Genomic DNA, 26903 nt, shown 5'->3' with positions numbered 1-26903 from the left:
TGGGGAAACTCCCAAAAAGTACATGTTAGATGCAGGAATTCATAGTGTGGTGAAGATGAGAAGGAATGGGAAAACTACAGCTCCATATTACCAGCCCTCCACTGCGGTGTGGTAAGAAGTATTGGAGAGTATTCTTTGAAATTAAACAGGACTTGTAGGGTTACACAGAGCTAAAAATTGTGCATACTGCAGCATATGAGGGTTTTTTGCAATTTCTCCATCAGCTCCTAAAGATGGTACTTTTCTCCCAGATTTGTGTGTGTGTGTACAGAACCATTTCATTTTGTTATTTGCCAAACTGGAATTTTGAGGTTGAAAACTTTTAGAAGTTAAATACTTTTCTTCAAGGTCAATACGACTCTTCTTTCAGGCTGAGGTTTTTTCCTTTTTCCTTTCTTCAATGAAGCATTCTTAATCACATTTCCAATTTGAATCAAACAAGTTGAAAACAGATATTCTAGGGTTCAGGCAGTGAACTAAATACTGAGTGACTACAATGCCATCAGTCTTTTTTCGTGCTGGTTATTTTCTGACTGTACACAAATGGCCTTCCCCAAGGTCTACTGTGTCATTACAATGGGTCTAGAACAGCTCCTGGTTCCAAAGCACACCAGTTTTACCCACGAAAGTCTCAGGAAAGACCATAAGCAGGTAATTAACTTCAAACAGAGAAACAGACACCCTCAGAGGAGAGCAGACATCCACATCAGCTGTTTTGGGTTTGTAATTAAGGTGGATTTTGGAACTATTGCTTTTAGAACTTAAGTTCCTTTAGGGGCTAAAATTAGCTGTGAGTCTCTAGAGGGTAGTGGGAGTAGCCACCCTGATTGCTTGAAGTGAAGGTGAGTTTCTCAGATGAGAAAGCAGGTCCATGGTGAAAGATAAAGGCTTACATGTGCTGCTGACCAGTGCATATAGCTCAGTCTCTTGCAGCATTTGTGGTCAGGATGATACAAAGCACCCTTTGCTAGAGGTCTTTTGTCCTTGCAATATATTACATTAATGAAATTTAGATACACTTGCAGTAAAATATTTTCTTTTTGCAGTCTTTTGTGAATTGAAAAATTCAAATTGTTGAGTTTATAGAAGTTAATTTTATAGACAACGAAAGCTATTTACTCCAAGAAATTTCCACTTTTTTCATCGGCTGTCCTTACATGAGAATTCCTCCTGTTAACTAATGTTTGCAGTGTGCTTTGCAGATGAAAGCATTAAATGCTTCATGTTATTACTCCTATGCTGTAGGTACGTGGAATGGAATTTTTGATGGAAAGTAGTTATTTCACATACTCACACTGAAATAACTTGGTGTGTGTTTATCCCTGGTGTGCATTCAAGGAGGCTGGTAGAAATTTATCAGAGTTGAAACTGCTCCTTTATGGTTTCATCTGTAACACAATTTATATAAAATCAAGTTTAGGTCACACTAGAATCTGTTTCTGTAAAAAAATGTATCTGCAAAATCACTGAAACAGTCTGAGAGTCAGTTTTCAATGTCTTCCTTATCCCCCCAAGTGCTTTCCTCATTCAAAAGCTTACGATTAAAAAACACCTTCTTTATTTTCAATTTCTTGCATCAGAGGAAATATTTGAAAGCTGTCATCTCCCACAGAAAGACACTACAACATTGACTTTCAAAGAGCATGAGTAATTTTTAAAAGTGGGGCTAAGGCTTGTTAAAAGTGGGGCTAAGTTCTCAACTGCTCTTCAAGATTGTGTCCTTTCCAGTAATATGAAATAGTTGTGCACTTTTGGATATCACAATAAAAGCTTCATGCATCACTACCCAGTGGTTTACTTGAAGAGTGAATAAAATGATGAAAAAAGAGACTAGAGAAAGTAGTGGGCAAGGCTGGTGGAGCAGGGCTGGAAATCATCTGGTTCAACCCCCCAGGCAGAACAGGGCAGACAGAATAGAGTGTGTTCCTTTTAAAACAAAAATTATACTCTAAAACTCTAGGAAGATTAATTGTGCAAAACCAGCTGGGTTTCTTTCCCTTAATTCCAGCAGCCCCTCCCACCCTCCTAGGACTTAAGAAATGCAGCAGGTGAAATATCCAGCTTGTGCAAAACATTTGGGAGTACTCTGTCCTGGAAGAGGATTCTGTGCTACAGGATCCTACCTGTACTTCAGTAATACATTAGAAGTTTGCTTTTCTAGTAAAAGCCTGACCAAAACCAGATTAAGTTCTATTTTTCTTAGCTGAAAGTGCTTAAAAGTGGGTACTGGCCTCACCCATAGTATGATGCATACAGCAATTTGTGTTTGATCTAAAGATCTGAACCTTTCTCAAATTTACAGCAAAACTATCAAGAAGTTTACTAGCTGTTTAGGCAAAATTACATTTTTCCACCTTGACGGTGATAACTCCACCTTTCTCTTAGCAGAAGCACCCATAGGTCATCCAGTGCTGTTGGCATTAAGGAGATAAACAACCCTCCTGATTGGATTGGGTTTGTGTAGGTAGGTTTGAGGGGATGGGAGGGAATGTGCTACAGGGTGACTTCTGTGAGAAGCTGACAGAAGCTTTCCCCATGGCCAACAGAGCCAATGTCAGCCACCTCCAAGGTGGATGTGACCCTGGCCAAAGCCAAGCCAATGAGACATAGTGGAGGAGCCTCTGGGATGCCATATTTAAGAAGAGAAGAAAAAAAAAAGTTATTGCACAGTTGTAATTGTGCTCAGAGAAGAGCAGAGTGAGGATATGTGAGAGGAACAGCCCTGCAGACACCAAGGTCAGTGCAGAGGGAGGGGCAGGAGGTGCTCCAGGTGCTGGAGCTGAGGTTCCCCTGCAGTCCCTGGTACAGCCCAGGGTGAGGCAGCTCTGCTCCTGCAGCCCATGGAACACCACAGAGATCCACCTGCAGCCCATGAAGGAGACCTGTTTCAGAGGAGTAGATGTCCAAAAGAAAGCTGTGACCCCATGGGAATCTCCTGGAGGGACCTGTGGACCCATGGAGAGAGCAGTCCATGCTGGAGCAGGTTTCCTGCTGGGATTTGTGACACTGTGGGGAACCCATGCTGGAGCAGTCCTTTCCTGTGGAAAGGAACCCACATTAGTGCAGTTTGTAGCCCGTGGGGAGGACTCATACTGGAGAAGTTCATGGAGAACTGGGACATGAAGTTCATGTCTCCCTTGGGACAAACCCCACACTGGAGCAGGGGAATGACTCTTGTCCCTGAGCAGAGGCAGGACAGCATGTGATGAACTGACCACAGACCCCATTCCCCATCTTCCTGCATCATTGGGGGGAGGATGGAGAGCCCAGGAAGAAGGAGGGGTGGGGGGAAGTGCTTTTCAGATTTATTTATTATTATCCTGGTCTGATTTTGACTGGCAATGAATTCATTCACTGCCCAAGTTGAGTCTCTTTTGCCAGTGACAATAGTCAATGAGTGATTTGTCCCTATCCTTATCTCATAGATCTTTCATTATATTTCCTCTCTTCTGTCCAGTTGCAGAGTGGGGTGACAGAGCAGCTTTGGTGGGTATCTGGCATCCAGTCAAGATTCTATAAAGAATTAAAATCTTAGACACAAATGAAATGGAGACAATAAAACAAGTTTCCAGAGATTTTGTGTAGACAGTGAATTGGGTGCAGAATTTTGGAAAATTTAGAGATGATAGTTATAGGGAGGGGTGCAATCTAATAATGAAAAGAATTGTCCAATTTAAAGCACTAGTTTTGCAGTTACTGAATTTGTGGAACCTAAATCACAGGATTGCTTTCTTAGGCTTTAAAGATTGGCAGCGCAGTTCTTGTAATCCTCTTCTGATCTTCTCAGGGCATCAGGACTGTGGTTTATTGACATGTAATTAGATCAGGATGTCACTACATCAATGTCAGTGTAAACATCACTAAGTAAGTAGCTGATCCTTACAAGATCAGCAACCTAATCTCCTCTGGGATGCCAACAGTCTTTGTTAACACTTAGGCTTAGGATTGTATCTGTTCTTTTAATGCCAGGCTCCCAACAGCCCTGGGAGCTTTGACATCCCAAGTCAACCAGTATCTAAAGTTCAACTAGTCATACTGATGTTCTGTCAATTGCATTACCTCGTCTGCTAATAGATTTCATTGCTTGCACAACAAACAAATAGGGAAACCTCATTGTTTGTGGGACAGGCAGGGGACATGGGTGAACTATGAAGTTTGTTTTTTTAAGCTGAGTGTTAGTTACATACTGTATTGCTGGCTTTTAGAGAAATTGTGTAGTTTTTTACAGGCCCTATTCACAGGTTTAAAAATTTGCAATTGAAGGAAATCTTATATGTTGAAAGATTAATCATAAATTGTATTTTAAATTGCCAGCAGTACAATTGAAGGAAATTGTTTCATGGAATGGAGGTTTGAAATAAATGTTACACTTCTACAAACTTTTTTTAAATGGAGAAAAATACCTCTTTTTTTTTTTTTTTTTTTTTTTTTTTTTGCAAAAACAGAAAAGATAACCTAATTTGGGTCAATTTGGTTTATCTGTTTTGTCCACAAACTGTAAATGTAGTTCTATAGTCATAAGATTGTCAGGCTTTCATAAACTGAGGATGTTATAACACTTTTCAATGGACTCATGTACAGTGAATGTGTATGGAAATAGTCTGCCTTTTCTTACATAGCTTTCAAATGTACTTCAGAAATACAGTGTAGACCATTGGGCTTCACCAGCACAGTTTGTGTTCCATATTTGAGCAAAATTTCCATTGGCTCTAATCAAAATTAAGATGTCAAGTTTTTACCATAAGTTTTTCTAAAATATTAAAATGCAGCTGTGAAACAAAGGAAAGAAAGGTGTTGATGTTGAAGTCTAAAACCCTGCCTATATTGAATTGTTAGCCACCAAGGGTATATTTTCAGGTTTACAGTAGTTTTTTGAGGGGGGTGGGGAAAATGTATTTTGTCAAACATTTTGAGTATATCACATTCACCACCCTAAATATGTGTAGGTGTTTAGACACAGTTATGTAAAATGAGGAAGAGTGTAAGCATCTAAGCAGTAGTGATTACAAATATCAGTGTGCTGAGCTGATATCCATTTTATATAGACTACAGAAATATGAGTTCATTTTAGGTGCTTACTAGGAAAGTTAACAAGTGGATACTTCCAAAGACTTAGGAATATTTAAGGCTATAAATAGCCCAGAAAAATATCAGCAGAATCCAGAACCTAAAGGAGTTTTAACACTTGCCTCTTGATTTATTTGTTATCTGAGTGTCTGGTAGTTTGTGAGCAATGCATGTGAGTGGGCCCTATTATGTCATTTCTCTAAGCTAGCGCACACCTTTAAAACAGAGGAAAAAAAAACAAATCACAAAAAAAAGGAAATTAAAAAAAAAATAAAAGCAAGCCTTGCAAGCTTTTGTGTGGAGATGTATGTCCCTGTGGGGGAACTGCAGCGCTGAGAATCACGAGCCCACTGCTATTATGCCTGCAGGGTTGAAGCTGGACAGCTGCTCTTTGTGTCCTTTGTACTCAAGGGCTTGGACTTTTCATGGATCTGTTTGCTCTGACCTGCATACATATCAGAAAAAGTTGCAGAAAGGAAGAAACCTAGAATATATCCAGAGGATGTGCATGGTAGAATTCTCATTGATCAATCCAGTCAAAATTCTTGCTTACGACTATTTTAAAACTCTTTTCCCTGGGGACTGGCAGATTTAATAGAATAAAAGATATTTCCTACTTTTGAAACTAGACATCTGGATTAAAATGGAATATTAATTTGTTTTAAGCTGAAAAACCTGTTAGCATTTTAGAGCTGCTATCACTGGAAACTGGGGGGGAGGAAGCCTGAATACAAAGTTAGAAGTAATTCCCTTTTCCTGCCCTTGGTCTCAGTCAGATTGAACCTTTCTTACAAGCAGGAATTTAGGGAAGTTATGAATGATCTTGCTGCAAGGTGAAATGTTGATATTTGGTAACATCTATCAGGACATACTGGAATGCAGGAAGTTGGGGCTGCCTCCTAAAAGAGGAATTCCAGGGTAATTTATTCATGCTTGCTCTCTGCACCTGAATAATTGCCCTATAAACAGACTAGTAATCATGTTAAAACATTAGATTGATAGGCAAGGGAAACCCTTTTTAAGCATGCAAAGAACATGCCTTTCAAGAATGACTTGATTTTTATTCAACTTTAAAAATTATTTATTGACATGAGACAAATGCGCCATTTAACGTCTCAGTGCACATTTAAAACCTGTTTCTTTTTGCAGGTAACACTCATATTTAATGGGATTGTTCAGAGAGACAGTTTATTGTGTTGAAGGTTAGGCAGAGATTTGGGCCATTTTGTGGAACAAAGTAAAGGTTTCCATGGTTTCCACAGTTGTTAATCCTTTAAACATTACTTCATAAAACAAAAATGAAGTTCATTAAAAATATCTGCTTTTTCTGCTTTTGAAATGAGCACAGTGCTGCAAACGTATCACTCCCTTTTCTATTTGTCTATGTAAACCAGCTTATGTGAATAAGGCAAACTGAACAAGACCTCTTCCAAAAACACTCCACCAGTCAAAGCTGGAAAGGTCAAATTGTTTGAAAATGACTAATGATTAGTTTATAATTCCTTTATACACAGGTTCCATAACAATGGAATTAATCTTTAGAGGAAAAACATTAGAAGGTAGTTTACTCCCAAGGGAGACATGCTGGGGTTTTGTACTAATAGTTATGATGAGCACTCATCAGGACAGACAGCAAAACCCCAGGATGTCTCATTGTTTAATCAGTTTGGGTAATATCCAGTTGATTAATCAGCTGCGCTTCCTTCTGAGAGAAGCTGCTCGTGTCTGCAGCAGTGGCAGCGTCCCACTCTGCCCACTGAGAGCTCTGGGGAACTCCAGTCTCTGACACTGGGCAGAAAGCAATGTTTCACTCACCTTTTTCTAATTTGCCTTCTTATTGAGGTTTGGGGGAGTTTCCTCATGCGTTTTGGGAGTTTGGGGCATGTTGTTTTAGAACAGGAAAATGTTTTGATTTTAAATCCTGGAAGCATTTTTTTCTATGTGTGTGACTAATTCTAGTATTTTGAATACAGCTCCAGTGATTTAGTTAGACAGATCTTCCCCTTGAGTACCTTGGGGAGAGGATTTCACTGTTTAAGTGGAATCTGTCTTAGTTTCTCTAATAAGGAATTTTTTTGGGCACTACTAGAGGTGTGAGGGAAAATGAAGAAGGACATGTCAGCCTTCTGCATTTCCCATCCACAGCACACCCCATTCCTGCTGAGCTAACATAGGGCTGTTTTGGTGCATACCAAATCGGGGGGAGTGTTTCACTCATGCATGATAATCGCAGCAGATTCCCATCTCCACGGTTTTCCTCCTTTCTGAGGGTAAACCTTGTTGGCACCCTGAAGTGCATGTTTGCACATAAACAAATGAGGCAGTGTACTAGGATTTATTTATTTACTAAGATATGCTTTTGCATGATGGTGTATTTAAGGACAGGCATATATGATTGAGAGGTAGGTGCATAGGCTGCCATTTGGATAAATCACTGCATGTGTGAAATCCTGTTCCCAAACTGCTCTCAGTGCAAAGGAAGGGTATTCTATTAAATGTGTCTTTAAGCATTACAGGGTTTGTGCTTCAGTCATAAGAAAAGTGGAACACATGAGTATCCTTTGAAGTCCATACAGTTCATGAATGCATAGTTAGAGATGGAGATGAAACATGATGGGCTGTGACAAATTTCCTACATGGTACAACTGTCTATGAGTCAAAATCCTGAGCTTCAGACAATGCAATGAGCCTGAAAGAGTAAAAAAAGATAATTCCAGTTGTAAATTGCAGTTAACTAAATTCAGTAACACACAAGAAGGTATGCTGTGCTTACAAATAGTTGGAGTGTTGCAGTAGATCAAAACAATGCTTCTTTAAAGTGAAAACTATTTAAAATTATTTTATCAATTTTGATTTATTCTATTTGTTCCGAGAGCCTGAAAATGCTCATTTATCCATTTTGCAAACAAGAAAGAGAATTATGAAATGGCAATAATGACCAGTGAGATGTTATAAAGCCATTTACTATTGCTACCCAATAATGCGCTCTAATGTCTAAAGTGTTCTTTCATGACAACTTCGAAGCAGATCACTGCTGCTTGCTAGCACTTAAGTGCTTTCTCTTAAAAATAAGTTATTGTACATTTTACATGGCTGTGCTAGGACATCATGCTTTCTTTTTCTCTGTATGAGGTGGAGGGTTAAGGAAAGGGCAAAAAAGCAATATAAGTAGTGCCATATATAGCATTTGTTTTTAGAGTTCTTTGAAGAGGTGAATTTGAGAAATATGTGGACTATAAATGGAATTTTGTGTCATCTAGAGAAAAAGAGTCTTATATTATTGGATATCATCATCTTATATCCTCTCCATTTGGTTGTCTCTATATGTATCTTCTTTTGTCTAATTGCACAATAATCATAAAGCAATAATGTTTGCAACTTGCAATTCTTACAAAATTGTGACTAAAAGAAAAAGTGCATGTGCATTAGTGTGTGCTATTATCCCATTAGGGATGGAAAGAGAAACATATCTTTGAATTTCAAAGACCTTCAGCTTCAATGCATTAAATTGGAATCAGTCATTTAATGGACAGAGACAGGAGAAGAAAAGATACCGTGTTTTTTATGTCTTCTCATCTTTATTTTTTATTGTTATTTAAAAATTACTGAAATAGAATACTGTGGGGAAAGTCAAGAGTTAAAGAACTGCAGGTGTAACTTGAAAGTATCAGTTGCTGCAGAGGAGGAATTTCCATGGACTCCAGGTTGTGGCTCCGTGTTAAATTTCTGAGAAATTTGTCTAGCTTAGCTAGCTACCTCAGGTCCTGACATACATGAAGATAATTTACAGTAATTTCACGATTATAGGCCACGCCATTTTGACTAAAATTTTGGTCCGAACCCAAAGTTCGGCTATAATCGGGTGCAGCTTATATATGGACAAAGAACAAAAAGTTGCTGTTTTAGTTTGGAGGACAGGTGTCTGCTGAGAAAGGCAGGAGCTTCTCTTTGAAATGGAGAATGTAAACCCCCTCCCTCCAAATTATTATAATTTTGAAATCAAGGGGCTTTCAGGCAAAAATATGGGAATTAGGAATAACAGTTCTTTTCTAGGGAAATTAAAATAGAAATACAGTACTACAAAGAAATAAACTCCAAACCCTGACAAAGTCAGAGTACAACCTGACACCCCGTCAGGCAGGGTGTTGGTAGCAGTCCCATTAAATGGTGGCTGCATCCTCTTGCAGTGACAGATGTGATTCAGTTGAAGCAGTGCTCCTGTACAAGGTGCAGTTTCCCTCTGGAGGTCCAGTGGTGATGTGGAAAAATCCGGTTTTCCTCTGGAGTCCAGTGGAGAAAGGGGCTCCCTTAGTGTCCCAAACTCTCTGTTTTTATTTTGTTAAGAAATGTTGGGCTCTTCCCCCTGGCTGGAGCAACTCCCAATGGGATGCAGTAATTTTATCAGTGCCACAGTGGGACTCAATGGGCCATGAGCAGAAAATGACTCGCTGGAGGAAGGATGGGTTGTGAAAAGATAAAGAACAATGCCCTGCCTGGTTTCAATGGATGGCCCATTAGCAGAATATCTGCCGTTGAGATAAGGATCACTGCCCCCACCCTCAACAGATGGTGATAGAATAGATACCTTTTATCACACTCTATATTGTAACGTGCGGCTTATAATCGGGTGAGCTTATATATGGACAAAGAGTGAAAAGTTGCTGGCACCCGGAGGTGCGGCTTATACTCAGTGCAGCTTATAATCGTGAAATTACTGTAACTATTTTAAGAAAGAAAAAATAATTAGTTTACTTGGTGTACTTGTTTCAGCTGATTAATATATACTGAAGCCACAGTAGTCAGAACTTACGTGTAGATGGGGCAATTTCTCTTTTCCCAGGGTTACTTTGGACCCATTTTCTCTCTTTTTTTGCTCTTTTTTATCAACTGATGCTGTAGTTGGATATTTGGTTGCTACCTTCTGTCAGGTTTTCATAGATAAGCTTTAAGTGTATAGTCATTTCCAGTCAAAAAGGCAAAAAAGATAACATAGTTGTCAGCCTAACATTTTCCAGTTTAACCTGCCAGGACATCTAATCTGAATATTTTATTTGAGATACATCTCTAGAATAATCCTACACTTTACCTTCTATTGAGAAACAAATATTAGGCCCTGTTGTTGTAAGCACACTGTATGAACTGGTGGGGAATGACTGCATATTATTCAGATATTCTTAAAAATCCACTTTTAGCATAACTTATTTCCACTCATAATGAGGGGATGTCCTACACAGAAATCTTGCTCTGTGGAGTGGCAATATGTGTAAAGTAAGATGAATGCAAAATAGGAGTGATGATGCAGAGAGCTGTTATTTTTTATGTCTCATAAGCAATATGCACATCCCCTGCAAAGGGAAAATTCATAAAGAAAAAATGCTACTGATTGAGCTGCACAAATAATGAATAGCTGATTCATAACAAGTTCTCTCCGTGCTTTAGAGGGATTTGCTATAAACATTTTTACTTCCCCTCTATATATAAAGAGATAACCCTAGAGGTATGGTACAAAGGCCATTCAGATTGATGGATGCCTCTCCACTGGCTTCAGTAGGATTTCATCAGGCCACGCTGCAAGACTTGTGGTGCTTCCTGTGTTCAAGGGGCCAACATTTTTTCAGAAATGCATTTCCATTAAAAACTTCAATTTTGAATACTCATCAGTTGTCTGGTTTACCTCAGATGGAGCAAGCCATGACTTGCTATCTGTGTTCTTAACATAGATGCAATTTTAAAGAGTATTTTTAGGTAGGTTTCTGGGAACTGAGTAGACATACAGCAATACAAAAGAGAGGCAGATAATGTACATTTGAAAAACAGAAAATGGGTATGTCTTCCCTTTATCTTAATATTTTATCATAAGGTCTATGTTTATAGAACCCTCTTAGGACATTGATCTTATGTAAGGCTAATTCTGGTATTTTCAAACTTTTAAACTGCAGCTTTCTATTCCTGGTCTGAAGTCGGATTTTATGAGATTTATTGATTAAATTTTGAAGACTGTCTTGCTGTCTGTACTATCTGAGCTATGTAAAAGAAAACATAGGTTGGAAATACTGAATATGTATGGAAAGACTAACCAGGGACATTCAATCAACATGGAGGTAAAAATGGAAAAAGCTGCAAACCCCTGCAATATTTTTTACACCTATTAAAACACAACACTTCTATTACGTGTTTATACTTTGCTTCCTAATGAGGCAATCCCAGGATAAGGTCAATCAGAAATTTTGCACTTCTGAGGAACACTACTTTTGTATGGATTCAAGTCAGAGTCCAGAGGAAAGTTTCTGGAAATAGGAAATAGTTTTAGGGAAGATTTTAGGTTAGCCTGAGGAAGCCTGTCAGATTCAACAGTTCCCTGGATTGGACTTGGCATTCAGGAGTGGGAGGGTGTGTTATTGGGAAATGCCATGTTTGCTCACTATCACATGATAAATCATCCTGCAAATCAAGGTACTAAAACCAATTATGAACAAGATGCAAGTTTTGATTCTGTGATTTGACATATTTTTTTCTGATTAAGGGACATATGAGTTATATTTTAAACTCTTCTTTGCATTCAAGACGATGTTCTTGCATGCCTATTTTTTTTTTAACTAAACTGAGCTAGTCAGGTAATCACTTTACTTCTGAGCTTTAAGAAAGGAAACAACACTAAACATCACAAGATGCAGAATGATATCATGAAAGTGGGTAACCTTGCAACTTACATGGGTTCTTGTGGCTGCAGGGCCAAGAGCTGGACTTTGATGACCATTGTGGGTCCTCTCCAACCCAGAGTACTCTGTGATTCTGTGATCATACATCTCTCATTGAAGGATATCTATTACACCATTTTCTATAAACATCATTACCTTTCCTAAATTTTTTCTGTTGCTGCTGTTGTCAGTTTTTGCTTTTTAGCTATCTTCCAGCTGTACTATCTTGCCTTTGAAGGACAGGTTGGAGAACTGCCCTCATATAAGTTGTAAATGGCTAAATTGATCCCATAATTCACTTAGGGAAGCTATGTACCTAAAATTCAAAACTGGGATAATTCTTCCACTTTGCTGAAGAGGACTAAGTAATGTGTGTAATGTGGGAGGGAGAGAACTCTTCTTTCCTTTATTTCATGATTTTGGTCTTATCCTGCCCAGTTACCCGTCAGACATATTCAATTCTAGATCCACTGACAGCTAATCCTGAAGGTTGCTGGCATATCCCTGTTAAATGTGACAAGCATTAGTCAGGTTGATGGCAAAAAGCACAAGTAGATCCAAGCAGCTACAATCCCAAGCAGCAAATGAAACATGCTGGGACAGTCTTCTGGCACTGAGAGCTGCAGAGCTACCCATGTTTGTGGCTTTAGGTCCATATCAGAGTGGCCATGTGCAAACCAGTGCCTGTAACTGGTGCTGGGCTTAGGAGGGTACTGGGACCTCAATCTACAGAACCCAGGCTGGAAGTAGACCAGATGGAAAGCATGGGCCAATGCCATGCCATGACAGAAACCTGCCACATTGCCTAGCAGTGCAGAGTCAAGCTCCATTGCCCATTCACCAGTAAGGGGGCAGGCTGTGCATCAGCCTAATCAGGCTAATTGCTCCTGTCTTGTAAGGCACATCTCATTGCTTCCCTCAGACCACCTAGCAGACATGCAGAATAGAAAAGTTATGAGGCAAGTGGCATGCACCTTTCTCTGCCTCTGAAGGCAGTATACTGCACATGTCCTGCCCTAGGACTAATGAGGATGCTGGCATTTCATCACTCTTAGCCCAGATACTTCTAAACTATTTACTTTATCTTGAGGTTTTGCTTTTGAAGTATTTATTTTGTTAATGGTGCATGTAATTAATATATGTGCATTGATTTGAGGAATGGGTTTAACGATGGTGAAGGAGAAGGGAAGCATTCCTTTTAGGCAGAGGTACATTTATTGGCTGCGTGTGTCAGGCCAGAGAAGGGATCTATGTTACTGTGGGGTCTATGGTTCTCCAGGCGTGGTCCTGCCTGACAACAGTGTCTTTTAAAAATGCAAATTATTTGGGTTTAGGATGGCACATAAACTGGGAAAAAAGGATTTATGCAAGGCATTTTCAAGGAAGCAGAAAGACAAGGTGTCTCACAGAGTGCATGTTGGGGAAGAAAGCCAGTTCCCTTTGAACTTCTCATGCATTTCTGTGTGCACATTTCACCTGAGAAGGGTGTCCTTGTTTGGATGGCAAGAGGAATCTGTACAGCACGGTATATCGAGTGAGTCAGCTCCCAGGGAAGAAAACCCATAGTGCTTTGGATGAATCTTAATCATATCTTGATTTGAGTATCTTAATTCCTGATTTTTGTGAATTCCTGCATAGGTCAGCTCCTTTTGGGACCATTCTAATGCAAAATACAGCTGAGGACTGGTAGATTTTGTATTTGGATGGAGAAGTAATTTTCTTTATAAGAAGTAGTGATTGATATTAGCAGACATGGAACTAATCTGTGTGTGTGTTTATGTGTCTGTGTGAATGCACAAATGCATATAGGTGAGTGTATCAGTATATGTATATATCTGGGTATGCAAATGTCAGTGCGTATATAAATAGGCGACTAGAGAGATAAATTAGTATACATAAGTACATATATGTGTGTGTGCTTGGTTTATTCAAGAGAACTGAAATTACATGATACAATTTAGGTAGTCAGCTATGTAGCTTAACTGGATGAAGATCCAAAGAAGTGCTGGTAAAAATATAACAACTGATAACCATAAAATTCTAAATAACAATCTAATTGACATGAATTAAAGCTGAATAAATAGCACACTGGTATTTTTCATCACAAATATTGCAAAAGTTCTGTAAAGTTGCAAATTTGCAGTAAGCCTATGTGTTGTACCAATTCATATCAGAAATTAAAAGACAGGTTTAGGACATCCAGCACCCAAGCAGATCCCAAAATTAATGTTTATGTGTCAAAAAGCATAATCAGTCATGATTCAGCAAAAACTAGAGAAACATAATAAAAGATGAAAAAATATTAAAGACCGCTCTGAATTTACTGAAGTAATTGTGAACTTTGACATATTGCCATCCTTACTTTATACATTTTTCTCAACTATAAGATTATCGTTTTATAAATATGTTTCCTAAGATCTCCAGGATTTGTGATGATAAATAGCCTGCATTTCCAATCCAGCCTGATAATAATTGCAAAGAAAATCTCAAGCCTGAATGCTGATTTTGTATCTGATATCATAAATTATACAATATATCTGAGAATAATTTTGATACTTCCTCTCTGCACTAACTTCAGAACTCTCCATATTAGTGGCATTTTTTAGAATATTCCCTTTGAAAAATTTACATTTATTCCAAGAAAATGTACCAGATTTGTTATATTATGCACGGCATTCCCCTTCAGCTTTCTAAATCATGTCTGGAAGTAATATCTTTAGTAGAAATGCCTTTCTGCATGATGCACAAAACTGCATCAATTTGTACTTGGTATATGCAATGAAGTTGATGATTCTTAGTTTTTCTGAATAATTTTACTGTTTTCTGGATCTTTTCTAGTTCTTGGACTTTCAAAGATGAAGTGTTTTATTGTCCCCATATAGTAGAATAATGAAGGATATAATAATTAGGCTAGATTCTGTAAAACTACTGCTACTAAAGAAAAAATACCTTCTTTTGCATTTTGGAGCAAAAAAATTAAAAAGCATATTTTGTGAATTGAAATGTTATACTTGCATCTCTAGTTGTTTTTAAGAATTTTGGCAGGAAGGGACTTCAAACCTGTGTCATGATCATGACTGTGCTCACTGGAGACAGAAAAATATGTAGTAACTTTCCAAGTTTCCTTACTTTACACCCAAGTTGAATTTAATATAAGTCAGCAGTTAGCATCATCAGAAGCAATCAGCTGAGATAGTGCTTCTCCTCTGCCCCAGAGGAGAAAAAAGGTGGAAAAACAAGCAGAAAAATCCTCCTCTATTTTGTCAATAACAAGCCATACTTGGCCTTCTTGAAAAAGAAGCTATGGTTTCAAATAGCTGGAAATTGAAGGGCCATTTCAGTAAAGGCTGGTGTAAGTAGACAACTTCATTTTGTAGACCTGTCACTCAGATCACTTCCATGAGGAGTAAACTGATTCTTAGGAAACCCCCACTAACACAGCAGTGCTTGTGGCTTGGGGAACTGGGGTTGAAGAAAAGGAGGCTCAGGGAAGACCTTGTCACCCTCTACAGCTGCCTGAAAAGATGCTCTAGGCAGATGAGAGTCAGCCTTTTCTCCCAAATAACAGGTGATCTAGGATGAGAGGAAACAGCCTCAAGTTGTGCCAGAGGAGGTTTAGATTGGATAATGGGAAGAGTTTCTTCCTCAAAGGTTTTCCAAGTATTGGAAGAGGCTGTCAAGGGAAGTGGTGAATCACCATCCCTGGAGGTATTTACAAAGTGTGTCTGTGTAGCACTTAGGTGCATGGTTAGTGGTGGACTTGGCAGAGCTCAGTTAATTGTTGGACTCAATGATCTTAAAAGTCTTTTCCAACCTAAACATTTCTATGATTTTAACTAGAAACAATGCAGAGAGGCTTGTCCCTTAGTCTTGAGGCCAGGGTGCCACAGTGTGCCATGTTCTTCTGGAAAAGGTCAGTCACTCATGTCTAGGTTACACCCAGGGAAAACTGGGTTCAGAAGCTAATGCTAGTAGTGTGTTTGTCACAGACTTCATGACTGCCTGTGGACAGTACAGTTCACCTTCAGAAGACTCAGATTAGTGTCAGGCTGAAGGCTTTCTTCTTCACCAGCTATAGAGGGAAATGAGTTTGGCAAGCTCCTAACTCAGCTCTTCAGTGCTGTATCTAAAGTTAGGTTGGTATTATTAGAAAGCAGATAAAGCTTTTGCACTTTAGCTGGTTAGTATAGGAATTTTGCAGCTGCAGTAACCCAACATGGGCTCCGTGATGCTCCTAATATTGCTCTGAAATCATATTGGAGAAAAGCAGCATAAACACCTTTCCACATCTCCTCAAGTCCTCAGCAGAGCACAGTTTGGGTCACTGAAATTTGGTTTTGCATTGAGATTATGCCCACTAAGTTGTACAGCAACATCAGAAAGTAAAACATGTTAACTTGGCACAGTACCAGTGATATAAAAAATTAAAGGTACTATATTGAACTGATCCTCACATCTTCAAGTAAAAATATTATGTAGTTATGCTGAGTAAAGTAAATTTTATCCTGTGCCCATGAAGACTGACGTAACTGTTCCTTCTTTTCTCTACTGAAATAACCTCTGAACCTGACTTGACCTATTCTAAATTCGAAAGTTTCTAGACAAACATCATAAACAGCAAGGTAAAAGAGCAGTTTCCCCACCTGCCAAAAGTATCTTATTACATTCCCTAAGAAAAATAAAAATAAAAGGTCAGTGAATATGTCTTAAGCAAAGAAAAAATCAAGGAGGAAAAAATAAAGAGTTATCTGATGCAAGGATTTAAATGTTGTTCCTGGCAGGATCTAAGGAAATATTTGAAAAATCATATTAGGAACATGTCTCCATAGCACAAAAGCCAACTATATATGAAGACTTCTGTGTTTCCTTACACAGCAATCACAGTTAGCACATAACTATGACAGAGCTGCTAAGCTACAAGAATGATTGTGACATTCCAGGGACTTTGAACCTTAGAGTAGTTATTTTTATTCTACTATATAAATGTCCATCCTCTGTAAATAATTTGTATTTGAAAAGTCTTAGTTTTGCATTGAATTTTTGTGGTTATTTTTCACAAGGTGTTTAATTTTAAAGTGTCCTAGTCTCTGCCAAATAATAATGAAAATCCCATGGCTATGGTTTTTTTCTCCTTCTTATTCTCTGTTTAGTAGAAGTCACCTGCAGTGTATTTTCAGTCACTATTTTGTAGACTAAAATGTGTATAAGTAATGACTGGATCTTAAAAGGAAAAAAGGAAGCTTGTTTAAAAAGTGTTCCTTACCTATTCACTGAGCACAGAATTGGGCCCTTATTGTAACGCTACCCTTCTAGGGCTATAGGGTACAAATACAGCAAGCATACCAGATCTCATTTTGCAGACTGAGAAATGCAATGGATTTCTTATCTGAAAGAAATGCAGGTGAAATATTTACGTTATTTTCTGTATTTCTTTTTCTCTTTTTCTGATAAAGGACAAAGCTTGCATCAGGTACAACAGGAAAAAAAAATACTGTTGTATCTCTAAAATCAAATCTCCAAATAAATTGGCTGAATCTCTGCTTACAGCAGCTCGTATATAACTGAACGGCAGGTTGGTAACAACCCTGATCAGACTGGCCAAAATTCTGCTGGCCCATTTCAATCTGATTTCCAGTCCCCTGTGTTTTGTTAAGAGTGTATTTAACACCTGAATGTACAGCTCCCACACAACTCTCTACTAACTCTTCCTGCGTTGTTCTCGAGGGTCACAACTATTAATAATTACTCCTGAAGAAAAAGTTTCCCATGTGATGAGTTAAACCTAAAAACAAAACCCAAAGAGTAGTACAATCCCCTCAGGACTGCATTATCCAGTTTTAAATTGCTCCCACCAGAAGACTTAGAATTTTACACATATCCAGAATTGCTTTTGTAATAAAAAATAAATGTTCTATAAGTGAGAGTATCAAGGGAATATCAACAGCCCTGACATAAGTCTAGTCAATTCTGAGAGAGAAGCCAGCATTCCTTGAGCTCCTTTTTCTTCCTTTTTCTTTTCATGCAGCTTCTGGAGTCACCACCAGTTCCCAGCTTGGCTTTATTTTTTCAGCACCCATTGTTTGATAGATTCTATTTTAATTCCATTCAGCTTCTTTAAATGTTTGTTCTTCTGGAATAAGAATTCACCTCTGCTGATATGCTTCTGCCAATATTAAGCACATTAATTGCTTTTAATCTGGAGTATTCTCAAAGTCTGTACTCACTCAGTTCTGTATGCTTTCAAAAGGAGATTTCCTTTCTTTCCTTTTGACATTTATGACCTGTTCAATTTTCGGTCAATATTTGATCTATCTATGGAGTGTTTCTTTGCAAATTACAAAGGTAAGTATTGCTATAAAGATGACATTCTTTCTTAGGAAAGGTATTGTTGCCCGGAGGACATGGTGTACAACTATTCCACACATTATTATTTGCTACCTAGTCTCCAAAATGAAGAAACACTACTGTAGAACAAAGCAAATGGGAGTGATACATTATAGGTGAGAAACATGGATTGTAAACAACTATAAAGCACCTTCTCCTGCCTTGAAGAGGCTGTATTTTTTCAATGTATGTGTACTATCAAAACTGTAGCTTTTGATGCAACTCTGGCAAAAATAATAGTATCCATTCTCATATGTTAAAATGCAGATAAAACCTGACTAAAATCAATATAATGACAATCTTGTCCCAGTCCCTCCCATTGCTTTTTTTAAACAAAGAAATATAAAAAATGAGAGCAAATACTTAAATAGCAAAAAGGCATAAAAATAAGCACAGAAGGAATAAATCAGGTGTATTTACTCCCAAAGTCTTTCCTCTTTAGTCAGGGAAACATGAACAAAAATATTTGTTAATCTCAGAGTAAAAATCTAGCTTTTTAAAAATGCCTTAGGTGCATGGGGGTGGGGGGGGAAATACACTTTAGGCTAGCAGGTGGAGGAGTTAGTGTAAAGCACTGTCCTGGGCAGAGCAGGTGGCACAGCACTTCTGTGATGTTTTTAAGATTGCATCTATTGCAACAGGCAAGTTGGCTTCGAGTTATTTACAGAAGTTTCTTCAGATGTGGAACTGGAGAATGTAGATTTAGTGCTGGGTCCAGCTAAAGTTACAATTCCTGCACTTTATCTGCAGCCAGGAGTGCTGACCGCACAGGTTTGTGCGGTGAAAGGCACACTTGCTCAGAACCGTGCAGGGCACTCTGCTCAGTCCTTTTCTTTAATTTCTTTACTTTGCCTTGTTGAGAGGGTTGGAGCAGATTTCTGGTTCACATAAAAGTGTACAGTGTTAACTAGGTGACATATGGGTGGATGAAACATTACTGATTGTCCACTGCAGCCAGGGAGGCCGAGTTTCCATAGAGATAAGAAGGAAAAGTGCTCCATGCAACCTAATTGGTATGCATCTCCAGATCAGGTTCATTGTGCTTTTGCTAATGACAGGGTTGTCTCAGTAATAAGGATGGTGCACTGGAGAAATTTGCTGCCTTGGTATATTTTTCCCTGGCAGAAAACTACTTAGAGACTGTAGTCAGTAAGAAGAGTGACTGGCAGGCTGAAGGGGCTGCTTAGCAGCATATGGGGGAAGGCTGGCGCTCTGTGCCACATGCATATGGCTGCCATTAAACTCCAGCTTTGCGCTTTGTGTATTTCTGGTCCCATGCCAGTAAGCCCACCTGCTGCAAGAATACTTGTAAAGCACAACTCAAAAGTGATTGAAAAGCTACTAGAATAAACTGTAATAACACAGTGCTTCACAGATGGGACATAATTGCAAGCTAAAGTGTACAGCCTCTGCAGTAATGAAAACACGAGCCATTAAATTAAAATCATAAGGGAAAAAACTATAAAAGTCTGTTGATTTTTTTTTTTTTTTTTTTTAGTTTTATTGCAAAACTTCAATTTTCTTGCCCTCATTAATCAAATACCATAAAACTACAGTGCTGCTTTGTCTGAGTGAAGATTCAGGCAATTAAAATGATGAATGTAGATTAAAATGATGTAACTTTTGTAATTTACTTGGATAACTTAAGCTTTGGGCAGCATTAGGAATGGAAAGCTGACATGAATATGTCAATTTGCAGATTAAGGTATGGTTGGGACTTTACACTTAGAACTCACTTGTAAAAAGTTGACTTTCAGGAGAAAAGTGATAGTATAGATTTTGCTTCCTTAATGTGTTATTTTCGCCCTTTCAGTAATACCAATTGGATTTTTCTTAAAAAAATAAATAAATTTTAAAAATTCAAAAAAACAGACTTTAAAACTGTGTAAACACACAAAACTACTTGAGAAATATCAAAGCAGTTTTAATTAGTGGTAGTGTGGTAATAATGAAATCGCTAATCTGACATGTAATTAGTTGTACGGTGTGTATGAGTGTTATGTGAAGCTGAATGGGCTCAGCAGGGCCCTAATACATTCTGGCCTCTCAAGGCGTTCTCTAGTGGAAAGAGGCCTGACAGAGCCATCTTTGTTCTGTTCCCTTTCTGTGGGTGGGCGATGCAAGGAGAAAGAAACATTTGTTTCACAGTAGTCACCGAAGTAAACAGGCTCTAAAAGCCTTTTTCATTTTTAATTATGCATTGCTCCAGCGCCCATCATAGCAAAGTCCAAAGGACAGCTTTTAAGCATGCCTGATTATTCCTGACTGGTTAAAAATATATATAAATGTCTGATTAAGGGAGTATTTATAAACCTAAAAATTTAGTTCATCCTCACAAGAGGGTCTTTTCTCCCCTTAAAAGGACAGGCACTTTCCTAAAGGTACCTTTTATACCCAATTTATGCAGGAGTTGCATTTGATCAAGACTGGCAGACACTAGAGGTGCTAATGAGCTACCCGTAAATATTTGATCCCATCTCCTTTCACCTTTGAAGCTGGACTCAAAAAAACCCCCAAAAAAACCTCGCACCAAAAACCAAAACAAAAACCAAACCAAAACAAAAAACCAACCCTCTGAAAAGATGGCATCCATTCATTAGCTCTATGACAGCTCATAGCATTATCAGATGACTGGCGTTTCTTAATATGCCGCCATTCAAAATAAAATTATTTTTCTTAAAGACTTTCCAAGAATAAGGTATATTGCCAAGACATTTCCACAATGTGGACTACTAACTTCCTAAAAGTGTAGAAAAATATAGCTGTAACCCAAATAATCTGGGCAATTATTCAGGTAAGTACCATAGGGACAACTAAAAGAAAATGGTCAGCTTTATTTACTTTAGCAGAGCTGATTTTTTTTCCTGTCAGGCGAGGCAACCAGACATCTTTTCTCTGAATGAGATCTGTTTGTTCTTGAGTAAACAGAACATAGCATGTTTTGCTCACACTTGTTAAATTTAAAGTTTGCTTGAGTGATTAGAATCCAATTATTGCCAAGCAGCAACATCCAGGTGCAGACAAATAAACACTGAAGACAAAGTGCTTATAATCAGTTGCTGCTTATTATTACTGCAAGTCAGGCTCTAATGTTAGTGTTTATTACACATTACAGGTATCTTCTCTGAATCAGATAATTTAATCATTACTCTCCTACTGGTGCTCTAATGCTTGTAATTTTTTTATATTTTTAGCAACAAATACTAACTTTTTATTATGATTATAAGACCACCAAAGTCTTTTCTCTTAGGATTGTACCTCTAATGTGGTGTCTGTACATCATGACAGAGATATACCAGGCAGTGAGAACTTTGTCCAACTGTGATGTCTCAGTTTGTTTATTTATTTATTTATTTATTTGCTGCAAGCATAACATGAGACCATCAGGGACATTTGAATGGGGAATTTTCTATGCAGATGTTACTTTTATCTTCCTTAATGAAGCTTATCTCCAGTAAAATTGATTAATGTCCAACTATGTAACTTTACCTCTGCAACCTCCACCCATCTTTTAAGCATTGGCCCCAGTACTGTAGGCTGTGAATCAATAGGAATATCTACGTATAAAAAATATCTGTATTTTCACAAATGGGGTTATGCTCCCACCTTTTAATGCTTGTCCCCATTCATGCCGGGTTCTACTTGTTTATAAGAGGGAGCAGCAGTGGCAGCTTCTGGATTGCAAACAGGCCAGGGGTTTGTGCTTTTCAGTCCCAGAATTAAAGCCAGGCAAGTGTAATGACACCATAATGGAGCATCAATAGTGCTGGCCTTGGGTAGCTGCCACATTTCAATTGAAAAAAGCTCCAAAATCGGAATGATTGTGTGGTCCATTGAAGATGTGAAGGTGATAATTATATTTTCCACCTGACAACAATGACCTCATTTTATAGGCCTTAATTGTTGAGCTGTTGAAAACCTACTCATGTGTTTTGAAGGCAGTGAAACACAGGTAGGCTCAACATTTTTCAGATGTTTTCAAACATAGTAGCTTTAGCACCTCTTTAGGAAGCTGAGTCCCACATCTTTGTTACAAAAGTTCTCCATCTGGACAGAGGAAGGCATTCACTACCAAGTGTTACACACCCATTTCTGTTGAGATCATGCCAACCCTGGCATGGAATGCTGTTTAGTATGACTAAGGCTAATAGAATTTGGCATTTTGTAGGTCTAACATCTGAAAAAAGAAGAGTGTTTGTGGAAAGCAACAGCTTCCTTACAGTGAAACAGTGAAAAAATACATAGAAAACAACAAATTCTACTCTAAATAATGTGATATAATGCCCTTAAGATATTGTTCAGCTTTTGTAGAAAGAACCTGAAGGATAATGCTTGGTAATTATAGGATGTTTAGGATGCTCTTTCTACCCTGAATGCAGTGGGAACACAGAGGATCCAATAGCAGTTCATGAAGTAGCAATCAACAGTTACTGCACCAAACTCAGAACTTCTAATTCTGAGAACTCATTTAAGCAAAGGGCATATCCCAGCACAAGACCTTTTGTTATTCACCCTTTATCCCCATACTGGCAAACAGCTTGGTTTGAGGAGATAGTGACATGACTGTACACAAAAATTATTACTCCCAGTCAGCAAGGGAAAGCCACATTCCAACTCTTTATATAAGCTGCCAGAGATGGACAAAAATAATTTTTCAATCCTATGAAAATTTTAAAAACTGGGGAAAAAAATTTTCCATTCCCGTCTGATCTTAAAGAAATTGATATTCCAGTTTTGAAGGCCCATCCAGACATTATTTCGAATTCAGTGAATTAAAAAGTTTGGCTGCAATAATTTCATATGGTTTAACCTTCACCTTTTGGTTATCTTTTAACATGCATATATTCCACCCAAGATACAATTGTGTTATGTAATACTGTAAGTATGCTACATATAAAATTGCATGCACCACTAGATATTTTGCATGGTGATATTTCAAGTGGGAAAGTAATTTTCTCCTTGGAAAATGTTAAAATTTTGACAATTTCAAAGTTATTTTTCAAACTTTTATTGAACTGAGAAATGCTTCTGAATTTATATTTTGACACAGAGTTTTGACTTAGTTGGAGAATTCCCAACTACCTCTAGCAAGCATGTAGGAGGGACTTGATGGTACAAATGGGTACAGTCTAAACCGATAATCTGGAAGAGAAAAGGGCACACAATGATGAATTGACTTGGCACTTGCTGCTGAGCAAGACTGTAGGAGAGCTCAGCATAATATTGAGGAATACAACTCAAATTTTGATAAGTCCCCAAGAGTTTTGTCTCTGAAATCCACTGGATCATTATTTTCTCACTAGTCCTGGCATTGTTTCCACAAGTCCAGGTAAAATAAACTATAAAGGAGGAAGACATATAATTTAAAAGTGTTTAGACCCTAAAAAATCTAAAAATACAGAACTACAATGAAAGTAATTTAATAATAAGAGATAAGACAATGAGATTTGGTTAATATAAGTCTTACTTGAGGACAATTCACAGTATTGTAGGCCAGTGGAAGGCAAACTTTTTTCCCTTGTGAGTCCTCTGATCTCACAGTTTCAAATACATCTTTCACTCATTCTCTGCAGCCCAGTCAGATATGCCACACTCTGTCCCTGGGTGGACACCACCCATCTTTGTGTCTTATTAGGGAGCTTTAGGCAGCTCCTCTCTAGAAAGGTTAGGCAGTGTGGTGCTAAAGGCTGAGGAGTTGTTGTGCCTTGTACTGGCACATTGTTCATGTGTTACTTGATCCAGAGCACAGCAGTATCTCCTCTTAATTCTCATTTAAATGTTTGTTAATTATTGAACTAATTTAGCACATTTGTGCCTATCAGTTCCAACCTGTAGTTTGTGCCCAGTCATTGCTGACTGTAGATCCATAAACATTAGCCTGATTCTAGATCAGGCTGACTCTTGAGGACTGACTCAGTGTCAGCACTCATTCCTGTTTGGTTCTTTATCTCTGCACATATCTCCATGGGTCTCAATAACGAAACTTTTAGGGCTGAGCTTGAAAGATGCAGATCTGGAATGGATGTTCATTGCCATGAGCAAGGACCACTCAAAAAGCAGAGGAAGGAGTTTGTTAAGATTTCATAGAGAATTTATTTTGTCAAAATTCTCTGAATTACAGAAATTTGCTTCAAAGCATTCAAATGGCGTCTTTTAACATATTTGCAAGTTTTCATTAATTTGGAGAATTTTTATGGTTGGAGATAGCTATATTTTCTATTTGTGCTTTTTTTCTTTTTGTGCTTTACAAAAACAGTATTCATGGGAAAAATAAATAAGGAAGTAAAAATATGCTTTTTGCTTTTGACAAATGTGGGAGCTGCAAATTACTGGTGGAAAATGAATATTTCCATCTTTGTGTGAACTTGGTGAAAAGCCAACATCTTCCACACAGCTGCAGAGGTGCAGGGCCAAATTAATTCGTGGTGCAATTCAATATACTTCTATGAAATGACATCAGTAGGAGTTTAGTCCCCGTGCAAAAAAAACCCCAGCATAAAAATGCTTATAGTGGTAAGTGGTTGATTAAGTGTGATAGGAATAGAAGCTGATGTAATAGAAGCTGATACTTCATTTGAGTTGAAAGGATATCAAAGCACATAAAGAAACCAATAAGCTTGTTTTACTTACAGCTCTCTAATTACTGTTAGTCCTTGTTTAATGGTGCATGTTTGCTCCATTTATAGTAAAGCCTGTTTCATATATAGTTAAGTCTTCATTCCCTTTTTTGTAACACAGGTAAAAAACCTCATATGATGTGCTACTGTAGAGTTTTCCTGAAAACTTGTCATTGCTGTGTTTTAGACTGTGAGAGTCTACCTACTCACTCTCTGGTCCATTGCATCACGTCCTTAGTCAGAGACACACCTGGAGTTGCACAGAAGTAGCTGCTGGTACACCCCACCTGGGATATAAAGCTTGTTTCCTTCTGAAAGAACAGACAGGAGAGGAGACTTGCACATACCTGTGTTGTGGCCCACCCTGTAATAGAACTCTTTACAAACTGGTTAAGCATTGTCATATTTACCTTTAATTCTGTTCTGATCCAATATAGCAATGTTCTTTATTATATCTAGAGTGTAGAAGTGGCTAAAATCCATTCACTTTTGCTTTCTATGGCACAGAAGTACAGCATGATGGTACTGAGGGATGTGGTGGTGTTGAGTCTGGAGAAGAGGAGGCTCAGGGGAGAATTTACTGCTGTCTACAGCTCCCTAACAGGAGGCTGTAGGCAGGTGGATATTGGCCTCTTCTCCCAAGTAACTGGTAATAGATTAAGAGGAAATAGCCTCAGCTTGTAGCTGGGGAGATTTAGATAGGATGGTAGAAAAGATTTTCCATGGAAATGAAGATGCTGCAATTGCCCTCTGAACATGAGGTACTTCTACTGGCCTACTAGGCATGTAGGAATTTGTATGCCGCAGTGTTGCAAGGCACATTTTGAGGTGGGACTGGTGGTAAGTGCTTCATTTGGGCAAAGCTCACGTTTTTCTGAAGTCAGGTTTTGCCTGGCTGTATTTTATCATCAGATCTAAGAAAGTGGCCTATTTTGGTGTGCATCTTTTTCATGTGGATGCTACCTCAGCAAATACACAAACCTCATATTCACAACAGCCTAGCATGGTCCATGCAAATCCCAGTGTTTGTTTTACATCAGCCAATCTACTAGAAATTACATAGTTTTACTGTATCTTCTGGAATTTACAAGGGCAACCAGCTATCCTTTCTCACATACAGTTCTCAGGATTACTCTCTTCTCCTATTCCTTCCATACAATATGGGATAACTAAAACTAAGATTTCCACTTCATATATACCCTTCCAAAAATACCACATGTACTGAACTCCAAATTTTGTTCTTTTTGAGAGTTCCAGTGTTTCCAATTAGAACTGAGTTTATTACTCTAATAGCTTTTATTCATATTAGAATACCAATAAGACATAGAAAATTAGTTTTACAGTTTTTTCTTTTTCAGCATACTTGGAGACTGTGGATCCATTTTAGGCAGCACTAATTAAATTCCATCATTAACTCACAAAGGCTTTTCAGACCTTTACTTTGTCCCTTGGAAGTGAGTTTACATGTAGAAAATTCATTTCACAAGAAATAATTTTTAAAGCATGCAAAAAGGTATTAATAATTATGGTTATTTTATATTGGACCTTAGTGACATGGCACAGATGGCTTTGATGTTTAATCAGTAGCTGTGCTTCCCAGATTATTTTCATTAGTGATTAACCTTGACTTATTATGTAACAGAAGAACATAAGAAGGATTCTGAGAGAGTTTCCCTTGCTGTAGCTGCATTTGCTGTGAAATTTTGCCCCATTTTCAAAGAAAAGTACATCCAAAGCTGATCAGTTCTTATGAATGATCACATATGGACTTTCATTCACTATCCCAGTTCATAAATAAAAATGTGACATTTGTGTATCCAAATTAGATGCTGCTGAGCTGACAAGCAATGCTTATGTGAAATGTTTAATGGGAATATACTTTTATTTTAGAATTATAAAGCATTGCCTCTTTTTCTTTTTCTTTTTCTTTTTCTTTTTCTTTTTCTTTTTCTTTTTCTTTTTCTTTTTCTTTTTCTTTTTCTTTTTCTTTTTCTTTTTCTTTTTCTTTAAGAGGGAGAACAGAGGTTTGTTTTTTGAATAAACCCAATAGGTATGTTAAACTGGGCAAGTTAATGAGGCCTGTGCTATATCTAGTATGGATTAATGTCTTCATAGAAAATCCTTTTGCATTGCTTTT

The sequence above is a fragment of the Catharus ustulatus genome, chromosome 2, assembly GCF_009819885.2.
Source record: "Catharus ustulatus isolate bCatUst1 chromosome 2, bCatUst1.pri.v2, whole genome shotgun sequence".
NCBI lineage: Eukaryota > Metazoa > Chordata > Aves > Passeriformes > Turdidae > Catharus > Catharus ustulatus.
This window is presented reverse-complemented; position numbering follows the sequence as displayed.